Genomic DNA, 13078 nt, shown 5'->3' with positions numbered 1-13078 from the left:
CTTTTTTACATGTCCAAAGAGACAACCTGTGAAAACCTCATCATCAAGGGATCTAAGAGATGGGTTTGGATAGATATATACCTTACACAGGTGGACTCTAGAGCTATCAATATTAAAGTGACAAATATTATACATAGATGACATTTTGTGTTGGACATGCCAAAAATTTCAAATATGGTACATCCTGTTTGGGCTAGAAGAAAAAAGGTCAAAATTATTCATCAGCATCTCTGAGGACTAAAAACTGGGTGCAACTGACCCAAATACCAATTAACCCATCTTTAATTTCCTTTTTATTTTACCCAAAATGAAAACCAAACAATGACAGCAACATTTGTGTAAAGTAACTAAGCGGAGACTGCACATGTGCATTCTCCATAGCATGGTACCAAATAGTATAAGAAATGTAGTTAAATAAACTATATAGGCTAATGTACACTGGAGAATGAGAGGTGATTATGGAGTCATTACGCATGTGAAAAAAGTTCAGCAACATTTTCAATATGCATACATGGACCACTCCCACTTATTTCACACAAACATCAACTATGAAATAAAAGAGACTTTTGTCCTAGTTTTGTGGACAAACTTGTGACATCATATTTTGCTTGAACTGTAATTGGTCAACTGCTCCTGCATCCGAGTCATTTTCCCCCTCATATTCTAGTTGCTCTGTTAAAAAATGTTGCTGAAATTAGGAGCTGAGCAATGCCACACCATGTCTCAACAAATCTTTGCTTTTGGAATCAAAAGTTTTGTTTAACTCATTCCATTAGCACAAGAGATCAAGTACAAAACAAGATGGGTACAGTTGTATGCTAGGTGCCAGATCAGCAAGGATATGTGGGAAAGAAATAGTGATTACAATTAGATATAACTGCATTATAGTCACACGTACCCTAGGATGAAGCTAGAACACAATCTTCATTATAATTCAATATTTAATCATGGAGTTAGAAAAATAAAAGGTCACGCTATTTCATCCAGGACGATCCATTTCCTCCATTTTAAATACCCATCATGGGTGACCTGTAGCATCTTGAGGGGCTAAGAAAGGAGAAGAAGAGTCCAGTGTCATGCATCATGGCTACCGGACAAGAATCTATAAACTGATGGGTCGGTGGTTGATTGAGGAGGATATGATTTATTTTATGTGTGTTTGGGGGATGGGAATCCCTGGAGAGAGGGTAAGACAAGATAAAAGGAAGGGAGAAGATTATTCTGATGACACCACAAAGGGTGATTGACATGAGATGGAGGTTTGCTGAATCATGCAACCAGGTTAACATAAAAACAATGGATATAGAAAGGAGCTGAGAGGGGTTATCTGGTGTCAAAGGTCAATGGCCAATCAAGGGAGAAATGTGTTTATTAACATTTTTAATATAAAGAAAAAATATATGATATTATAAGCCAATAATGTATTTATTGTTATGAAGAAAAATATGATAATTTCAGCCAATAATGTTTTGGGAGAACTGCTTCAATTTCTTTCTCTTAATCATTTTCCTTGTTTTCTTTTGAGAATCCAAATTCAACAAAAGCAAAATACAAAACATGAAAAAAAAAAAAAAAAAAAACTGATGAAATTTAATCAGAAATCTTATACAAAGATCAATGAACTTTCTCTCAATATAGATATGTGAAGTAATATCCCCCAGTAAGCAAGATTCTATTCAAATTTGTAAGCAGTCATTCCATAAACACCACAACATTTATATATTTACTTACTTAGTAAATTTATGACATAAAATACATCAATTAAATAATTAAGTTTATTTTGACCCATCCCCATCCTGGGGAAAAAAAATGTCTTGCGAGGCACAAGGTGGGGGGCAATATAAGTGTAAAAACTGAAAATGTAATGATATTTAGAATATTTATGTTCGTGTACCCATTGTACAGTTTCCATTCTCAGACTATTAATTTCTTTTAATTTTAGGCAAAAATGAGAGATCATGTTAAAACAAATTTGTTTTTTGTATTACACAAGTAAGTTGTCATTTCCAAGATTCAGGAAAAAGATAAAAGATCATGTTAAAACAATTTTTTGTACCACACTATAAAGTTGTCACTTTCTAAATTCAGGATAAAGCAAAACCATAAAATATTTCTGCAATAACACAGCAACTCAACTGCAACAAAGTTTTCTTTCAGAATGTATTTTATTGTTTCCCCTGGAAGTATCCAGTGTCAGTCTGACGACAGACCACAACCGAAACAACTCCAATATGAAACACAACTCCCTCTCATTCCACTGGGGGTGCTAAATACTTCATTTTGTCAATCATCCATTATATAAGAAACCCAAATAAATCTTGTTGAGAGAAGAAAAGTTGTGCTGCATCGACCTGTAAAGACCTAAAGAATGCTTGAGTCAGTTATCATTCAAACAATTTGTTAATTGGTTCTGACGAGCCTATCTGGGGTCACTCAGGTTCACTGCATGAGTTCACACACCCATCTCCAAATCATTTGCCTGAAGAGCACAAGTGATCCCCAAGAGTGAAGGAAAGAAAAATCATGAAACGTTGGCCAACAGGAAAGGGAATACCAATACAAACTTCCCAGGAAACTTTGATTATGATGCTCTGTAAGCAAGTCCAAAAGAGTCAGCCTCAAGCTCCTGAAAGGCCTTTCTACTCTTCATCATCATCTCATTACTCCTTATATTTTTCAAATGATGAAAACAAATTAGTAGGACCATGAATTGGCAATTATTATTCCAACAAGGCGTATTGAACGGTTTGCTTTTATCTTTATTTTAAACAAACTTAATCAGGCATTGCAACTTCTTTTTGAAGTACCTGGTAACTTCCAACGGTAGAATCAAAAGCTATCAGTCTCCAACACTTTTCTGCCCTTAGCAATTTTTCTTGTGAAATTTTCCCGATCTGTTATCAGTAGAAGCAGAAAGGGTTTTCTACAAGCGAATGTTCTCTTTGGGGAACTTCTCTGCTGAACAAGGTCAATGATCACATGTCAATGACTCACAAACATCATGACTGAATTACTGAATATAAAGAAGGGAAAAAAGAAAGAAATTTTCTGACAAATTCATTGATGAGAGCATAATCTGATGTATGATTCACTGAAAGAAAAGGAATATCTCGTTAAAGAGTGCAGTGGACTTACATAATAAAAAAGGAGTTTTCAATGGATTTCAGTGAATTATGTATGACATAGGAAATAAGTGGCAATATACAAGCTTAGATAGATTATATTTAGATTAGATTTATTTATTTCCGTTCAAACAAATGATATAATCCAAGTAACAGTGTAAATACATGTTCAAAATAATACATACTCAAATAATACATACAGTTCTATGACATTTCATAACAAATATTGAAGATAAATTATCTGAATGGAGAGACTTGCCAAGAAAGCAGAGCTTGTAAAACAGGCAAGTCCCTAAACTTAGTTCCAATATTAATTAACATAACCTATATACAAGAGACAGACGGAAAACGAAATAAATACATAATCTACAAAATACCAAATAGAGCGAATAAGCGACAACAAAAAATGGAAAGTAATTTAGATAGTAATTGTGATGATAGCGATAATAATGATAACCTTTTTTATAGAAATTATAAGAATGGAGAAAAGGAGGCAAAGGAAAGAGAGAGGGAGAAAAGGGTGGTGCAAATAAAACTGAAAATGAAAAGAGGAACATGGCAGATACACAGGTCATAGGGCACTTTAGTGACATTATTTAGAATATATAACGTAAGACAAATTTATTGATAATTAAATATTAGATTTAAATACGTTTAGTTACAGTTATATATTAGCTTGACTTGTTGGTGTGGAGTATTGACAATTTAGCATCTTTTTAAGTTTGCGCTTGAAAATATTACTGCTTGGTGATTCTTTAAAGTCATTGGGCAGTGAATTCCAATACACTGGTAAAAAAAAGACGAAAGAGTTTTTTGCTAATAGAGTACGGGTTGGGGGTAGATGATAACAATTACGTTATCTCGTTGGGTAATCATGTATGCCAAAATGCCATAATTAAGGTATAGTAATATTACACATAATAAAAGAGAACAATAAACACTAACTAGTGGCTTTGTAAAGGACATTAACATTTTGAAATTTAACATCAGGATGATCATGACCAATGCCAGTAACTCAACATGGAGGTCAAATGAGAGGTGCATTTAGTGTCTCCTTACTGACTTCTTCTAAATGATTTTGTCAGATAGGAAAGATGATACTCAATGTAGGGTGAGATAAGTCCTTGGGAGGTATTTAAGGGGGAGATAGTATACATTGAATGACACTGGTACTAAATAGGCCCTGGGATGGGATAGGTCAGTTAATGACCAATCATCAAGGGCAAGTTTAACACAATGAAGACTAAATAATGTTACTATAACATTCCATAGAGCTCCTGCCCGCATATATATGCAGGCTAAAGTGGTTCCAATGCAACATAGGGAGCCTTAATTCAAATTCTGGCATGATCCAAACAGTACTCTTATGAAAGCACAAAAAAAACTAAAATATATTTGCTAGATGAAGCACCTTGTGAATATATAATTACATCACAAACTGCTTCAGAAGACAATACTTCCTCAGATTTGAAAGAAGCAGTACCAGTCAGATGGGAAAGTGTAAACAAATTTAAAACAGGAAGCCTTTGAAACTTGATGAAATTGCAAGAAATATTTATGTTAAACTTGGGGTGTTGCAAGAAACTTACATTCAATCGCAAATTGAGTGTAAGTCCAAAATCAAGCAGAATGGGGAGTTGTGAGTAGGGGGAGTTGCAAGAAGAAGCTGCAATTTCATACAAATCAACTTGCATTTAATCAAAGGACTTACCCTTAATTTAGGGACATCTGATTGATAAGAAATTGAACATAAGTTTCTTGCAACACCCCCATTAATCATACATAAGGCAGGCAAATTTTGGTGCAGCATATAATGGTCACCATAAACTCTCTGCTAAACTTTATAGAAACTTAACTGCAGCTGTAACATAAATTAAACCATAGTAGTTCCAGTAGATAAGCCTAATCTAATTTTAGATAAATCTTTGGAAGAACAATATCTTACAAGGCTCATGAGTTTATCAACCCATTCTCTAAGGCACAAACACACTAAGAACACTAACAACCATAGTACACTGCACAAGTGACTATGACTCTTAGAATATGCCTTGACCTCAAATAAACTTCTCCCTTGCCTCCTCCCTATTGGTTTTCCTCCAACGACACTATTAAAAGGAATGACTTAAAGCCAGGTAGCAGAACGTGACCAATCGCTCTCCCGAGAGATAACCATGCTGCAACATCACCTACAGACACTTCAATAAAAGTCAAAGTCAGCGCCTGTATTTTCAACTCCCTGTATAGGCACATTATCCAAACCCCTAAAGAGCCATCAGTTCTCAATTTGTCACCATTACCTCATCTAATCTCTACACTAACATTTGTGATAAACCTCGTTATCAATTTGGTAAAGGTGATTCATTTCTTTTGTGGGATACAAATTTTGGCTCCAAAACTACATAATTCTATTCAAGAGTTTGTAACTCACAATGAATTTATGAACAGCCAACGTCTGGTAGGCATTGTGAAAGATTATGTTATAACATGTTTCTTGCGTATTTTGTTATACTTCTTACTAAACAGACTAAGAAAAACGAAAGAGTGAGAGAGTCTGAGACAAAAAAATAATAGAGAGATCGTAATTCAATTTATTTAAATGTATAGTTTGCATATTAAAGAAAATTTAAATCTTTTCTAAGTCATGCTGAATATGCTTTCAGTAACAAGTAGATATCATCCATCTTTCTTACAACTACATTTGAGACAACTGGTAACATCCTCTGATGGTGATCAGAGGGAGACCTTTGATTTCACAGTGCTACATTAATCATTCAGCAGCTCTGGTTTAGAAACCTGGTGCTAATCAAGTCATCTTTCAATCCATCAATCCAACTGCTTACATTGATGTGGGAGAGAACAACCCAGTAGGTAGCCGTAGGGTGCATCTATCAGCCTCTTATGACCAGTTCACCTCTAGAGAGGTATAGTAGCCCCCCTCTGGTAAGAAGAGGAACACCTCTTTCCTCAACACCCTGTCACAAATGTTAATACCCACCTTCTTACCATCAGAATCAGTACATGAAGACTAGCCTGTGTCAAATACAGTTCATTATAAAAAACTTACTTTTTTTAAAGGACAAGTCCACACGACAAAAAATTGATTTGAATAAAAAGATAAAAATCCAACAAGCATAACACTGAAAATTTCATCAAAATTGGATGTAAAATAAGAAAGCTATGACATTTTAAAGTTTCGCTTAAGTTCACATAACAGTTATATGCACATCCTGGCCGCTATGCAAATTGGAGATTGATCACGTCATCCACTCACTATTTCTTTTGTATTTTATTATATGTAATAGGGAATATTCTATTTTTCTCCTCATTGTCAAGTGAAACAACGATTAATTCCTCCCTGAACATGTGGTACGAGCATTGTTTAATATTATATGATTCAGTCAAGTTGGTCCTTATTGTCAAATCTATAAAAAAAAAATGAAATATTGCATAATTCAAACAATAAAAAACAAAAGAAATAGTGAGTGAAGGACATCATTGACCATCTCATTTTAGTTGTACACATCACTGTTTTGTGAAAAATAAGCAAAACTTAAAAATGTCATAACTTTCTTATTTTACATCCGATTTTGATGAAATTTACAGCGTTTTGCTAGTTTGATTTTTCTCTATTTATTCGAATCAAACTTTTTATGAGGTGGACTTGACCTTTAAACAGCCTTTCCCTTTCCATGTGAAGCCCCTCAACTCTCTACGGTCTACTGTTAATGATACAATTACTTTAGTTTTTTGCTGAAATTCTTTCTCTCTTTCTATTTTTCCTAAGCGCTTAGAGACATGTTTTGTGATAAGCACTATACAAATAATGTTAATTATTATTATTATTATAATAACGAAACGATTATGATTTCATGTAATAACATAAGAAAAGGGAAAGTGGGGATGTGACATCATCAGCCCACCTATGAGAGAACAACCCAGTAGGTAGCCGTAGGGTGCATCTATCAGCCTCTTATGACCAGTTCACCTCTAGAGAGGTATAGTAGCCCCCCTCTGGTAAGAAGAGGAACACCTCTTTCCTCAACACCCTGTCACAAATGTTAATACCCACCTTCTTACCATCAGAATCAGTACATGAAGACTAGCCTGTGTCAAATACAGTTCATTATAAAAAACTTACTTTTTTTAAAGGACAAGTCCACACGACAAAAAATTGATTTGAATAAAAAGATAAAAATCCAACAAGCATAACACTGAAAATTTCATCAAAATTGGATGTAAAATAAGAAAGCTATGACATTTTAAAGTTTCGCTTAAGTTCACATAACAGTTATATGCACATCCTGGCCGCTATGCAAATTGGAGACTGATCACGTCATCCACTCACTATTTCTTTTGTATTTTATTATATGTAATAGGGAATATTCTATTTTTCTCCTCATTGTCAAGTGAAACAACGATTAATTCCTCCCTGAACATGTGGTACGAGCATTGTTTAATATTATATGATTCAGTCAAGTTGGTCCTTATTGTCAAATCTATAAAAAAAAAATGAAATATTGCATAATTCAAACAATAAAAAACAAAAGAAATAGTGAGTGAAGGACATCATTGACCGTCTCATTTTAGTTGTACACATCACTGTTTTGTGAAAAATAAGCAAAACTTAAAAATGTCATAACTTTCTTATTTTACATCCGATTTTGATGAAATTTACAGCGTTTTGCTAGTTTGATTTTTCTCTATTTATTCGAATCAAACTTTTTATGAGGTGGACTTGACCTTTAAACAGCCTTTCCCTTTCCATGTGAAGCCCCTCAACTCTCTACGGTCTACTGTTAATGATACAATTACTTTAGTTTTTTGCTGAAATTCTTTCTCTCTTTCTATTTTTCCTAAGCGCTTAGAGACATGTTTTGTGATAAGCACTATACAAATAATGTTAATTATTATTATTATTATAATAACGAAACGATTATGATTTCATGTAATAACATAAGAAAAGGGAAAGTGGGGATGTGACATCATCAGCCCACCTAATGAATATTCATGATAACGTGCATATAACTGTTATCACAAAATATTGCTAAACTTTAAAATTCAATAACTTTGTTATTTGTTATCCGATTTTGATGAAATTTTCTGCATTTTGCTCAGTGAATTTTACTCTATTTATCCAGATATAAATATTTTAAGAATGGAGCATCCCTTTATGATTACTTTTCATAGATTATGAATTAGTTTATTACTGCATTTTACGACCTACATGTATGCAAATGATTTTGGCTTTAAATCATTGTTTAATGCAATCTTTTTTGTTATAAAGTAAAAATGCAAATTCTGACAAGAAATAAAGGTGATATATTGCAACGCCGTCTGATCCAAAGTCTTGCGAAACACTTTGGCCACTTGCCGATACCTATGATGGTAGACAGGCGTTGTGTTTACCAAGTAACCAGTAAACCAGCTACTCTCCTGAGAGATAACTAGTGGGCTGGTCAGATAACAAACCTCTCAGGATCTTGAAACTAAGAAAGTGTCAATGGCTAGGTTCTCACTACAAACAACAGAGTTTGAAACATTAGGTTCTTGAAACCTGGAAGTTCTAAACATTGAAAGCAGTATTACAATCTATAAAACTAAAATAAAGAAGATGTATAAGTGGTCATTTCCAAACTAGATGTGCTAAAGCAATATCAACATGACAGTGTTACTACTGCATCTGCCTACACTTTCCTGATAGTATTGATTGTTCAAACTAAAGACAACAACAAGGTTACTTCCTTTTTAAGACTTGGGTCCATTCATTCCTAGAAAAATACTTTGCATAGAAGTTTAATATGTCCAAATCTTATACTGATAATTTGTCATGTAAACCTCACTATCACCTCACTTACTCATACCCAGGTGTGTGGGAATAACACCTCTGAAATAATGAAGGCAATAGGGCCGTCTGCACCTGCCTGAGTTTTAAAATTAGTGCGCTATTTCTGATTATCCCGATAGATCTGAACAATCTCGCGATTATTTGTAATGGAGAACCAATCATCAGGATAGTTTGCTGAATTGTAATCCCAATCGGGATAGTTCCAGAATGCAATCCCAAGTCAACTTAGGATTATTTGCAAAATAGCGTGCGATTTATGAATTATCCCGCTAATTCGCAGGTGCAGACGCATTCAGGATTATTTATTCACAGCGTCACACCACAAAATGCATCGATGCCTCACTCGAGCACAAATTGCTCTTCTTGCACTGGTAGAGGTGGGGTTTCTTGAATCTCGAGATTAATCGTGAAGAGGGCCAGTCAAGATTTAGCGCAGGGTTAAAATGCCTGCTCACTTTTCACTGGCCAGTTACTTGCCGGTCAGATATCTGTTGATGATCTCACGTCACGGCGAATTCAAGATCGGACGGGCGATTACCTAAAAATAGGCCGGTGGCCGGTGGGGGACCGCCCGGGATTCGGTGGGTCGACAGCCGATCACTGCTCGGACACCAAACAGATAAGTTCCCCGATTTAACCCAGATTTGGCCTTGAGCGGGCACTGCTCAGCCACCGCTAAGTATTTTTACAGCCTGCTCGACTTCTACAATAATCGTTCAGCGATGCCTAAATTCCAGCGGCGGTCTCCGCTCTGAGTTGTGACTACAGCCTTAGCTGCACTGTGCATTAAGTGTACCTTGTGCACACTGTATGTAGGTCAAATGGTTTCATCTAGAGTTTGTGTGTTGTGGTGCAAAGATTCACTGAAAACACATAGTCACCGAAACCAACCCCCAATTATTTTCAAACTTTGGTTTACATCTCCAAAGTTTTAGAATATTTTGCTTTAGATATGATACTTTGAAACTTTTGGGATGGTATTTTTACACTCTAAGCCTAATGTTTAGCCCATTTTGAAGAACTAAAATGAGAATTTTTTGAAATCAGAACAAAGTGAAACGATCACTTTAAGATGATTGCATTCTTACAAAAATAGGCCTGCACCCTATTGCACATAGGTTATGATGGTAGGTTTGCCATCAAGCAGTGAATTCCATGGAATGTATGATTTTAATTGGCTGTTAGCATTGATACCATGGTCATTGTCAACTGAAAAAAAGTTACATATCAATAAATTGTATGCAATGTCCTAGGTGCATCTGATAATGGTCGAGGCATGACAGTCTTCTCAAGACAAAAAAGCCACTCCCTTTCCCTTGTCTCTTTTCATTCAATTGAACTCTTTATAATAGTGTTAGTTGGAAATTTTGAGTTCAAGAACCATCATACCATTACTGTATGAACTTAAGTGAAAATGGGTTGAATATTGAAGTAATTATGTGATTAGTAGTAGGCCTACAGTTATGATAATGTAATCCCTGTAATATTACACGATAAACTAACAAGCCTTGCATATGGCCCTTATTAATCATACAAATATGCTCTGACATCTTCAGCTATAATCCTACCCAACAACACACCTACTTTTCCAAGTATTCTGAACCTCCTTAAGAAGTACTGTGCAATGTATTCAAACTCTTCAAAAAAAAAGAAACGAAAAACAAGTTGATCTCTTAAAGTGAAAACACCATTTAGAAACTGAATATTTTTTTCACTTCATAGAAGAATTATTTGATAACCATGTGATAAAAAAGTTATTTCCCTTGACTAAAAAAATGAAATATGTCTGCCAAATGTTTTTTGCATTATTGTATTCTAGTTTATTGCTGACAGTAACATAAGAGATGCAAATAAAATCAGTAAATTAATGCAATTGGGATAAAAAGTTGTAATATCAATATGACGATTCAAATAATATCTAAACTATGATGGGTCAGTTTAGGATGATGAGATTTCTCTAGAGCTAATCCATAATTGAATGAGCGTCTATGACAATATCTTACTTGTTAGTCTCAAGGTACTGGGTATCATCCCATTCACTTATCCAACTCTAATCATGGCCATCTGATAGGATTTTAACTTGTCAACTTGATTTAAATGATTGTGTCGAAATGAGAGGCATTTAAGAAGACACGTCTCTTCGTGACCATCTCTTTATACATTCACTTGGATGATCACTATAGACACATTTGACAATGTGAAGTTCATTTTTAATGTCCTGAAGGGCAAATATATTCTCTTCTGAGACAGATGATTTAATAATCAAAGACCTCCATGACTACAAGAGACATTGTAAAGAATACTACAACATGCAATTCATCGATGAGAGATGTAGAGTTCCGCCTATGGGAATGATTGGCTCATCATTGGTAGATTAAACATTGATGCTCAGTGTCATTAAGATTGAAGCGTATATATTCTCAAAAGACAATCAATGACAACATTCAACAACACCCACGAGATAAAATAAAGATTGATTTCATTTTCATTGTGTGTAAATGTTTGTATGTTTCCTATTATTACTTTATTTTGATTTCATTTTTCTAATTTTTGGAGAGGTACTTTATTTCTCATTCATCATCTCACGCTATTGGTACATGAACCTGAAGTGTTCCACGTCACTCAACCACTGCTGCCATGTTCATCAATCTCAATGAAAACAGATTGAAAAGAAATATCTTGGTATAGTCTTCATAAGTTTTGTCATATACATTATGCCTTAGAGAAATCACACCATGGCTTCCATGTAAGAGAATTTTATCTCCAAAGAAACAAATACAGGAGTGACAACAGTGGCCGAATGACTATGGAGTTGTCTAGACAGCACGTGGTAGTGGTAGTCTTAATGCCCACAGCTCACAACAACATGGGACTACAAGAAAAATTAGAAATCCCAAACAGGTGTTGCAGTCCCACCTATTCTTTTTGGAGTACTTTTTTCTAGTGTATCAGTGACGCCCCACTGATAGTTGTGGCACATTAGGCGTCAAAGTGGGATGGACTGCCTGTTATCACCAATCTTCAGTTCTGAAAGATAATTTCTTTGCACATGACCTAGGTGTTTCATTACAATTAAGTCCAGAATCTTCAGCTTTGAATCTCACCTGCCTCATACAAACTAGTTTATCCTATCTTGCAGGTACAATATATTACAAATTTAAAAAGTTAAGGTCTGTATTTCAGCTAAGTCATTCTAAATACCTGCTTTCAAACCTTGAAATCCAACCAAACCTGAGAGTTCACATCACTTCATTTTTCCCACTCATTACAAACTACATGAAATATCAATAAATCATTCCAATATAACTCCAACAGAATATACACATTTGTATTCAACAATAGGATCCAGGTATTAAACCACAATTATTTGCATTAACAAAATATAATTTGCTACACATTATTTTGTAGCAGGTTTTCGCAAAGGACTCTACGCAACTTTCTTAAAATCTTTTTCACCAGTCACCCAAATTGCTTAATGATCTTTCAGAAATAAAATCAATTTCACAGCTGGCAAATTTCAGAATAAATAAAAACTCTGTAAGGATAAATTTATGTACTTGATTATTATTCCACAACAAATTCATGTTTACATATTTCATTGATTTTAGAATAGTGCATAGTTAAGAAACAATGAAACATACTCTTCATGTATTAAAAAATAACAACAAACTTCATGAAGTTACAGGCATCACACCTTAAAAATTGGTCTATAAACACTTGTGATTACAGCAAAGCCCACGTTATCATTATCAGGGATGTTCTGTAATAATCTTGACACGTTTCCAAAAGGTGCCTACATGAAGCAATTTGCCGAGATCGTTTTAAAGGCTGTTTTTGCTTTGCTCCCACCTTGCCGATAATGACTTTGGGCAAGAACAGGTTAATTTAGTAAGAGGTGTGTCTACATCCAAGTTTTGCACAGGTGGGCGTTGATCAGTGTCCTTCCATGAGATCCATGTATGTCAAGTTGTCAGTGTTCTTCATCAACATGCACCCTCAACACTCCCACATCTTTGTTATGAGCGACGTTAGCATCATCCATTTTGCAACATTTAATGGAGGCATATGTAAGCCCTGATAACAAAACAGGTGGAACATGAGTTTCCTCCTC

This window comes from Lytechinus pictus, chromosome 3, assembly GCF_037042905.1.
Source record: "Lytechinus pictus isolate F3 Inbred chromosome 3, Lp3.0, whole genome shotgun sequence".
In the NCBI taxonomy this organism is placed as follows: Eukaryota; Metazoa; Echinodermata; class Echinoidea; order Temnopleuroida; family Toxopneustidae; genus Lytechinus; species Lytechinus pictus.
The sequence above is the reverse complement of the archived record's forward strand: the minus strand, read 5'-3'. Positions refer to the sequence as shown.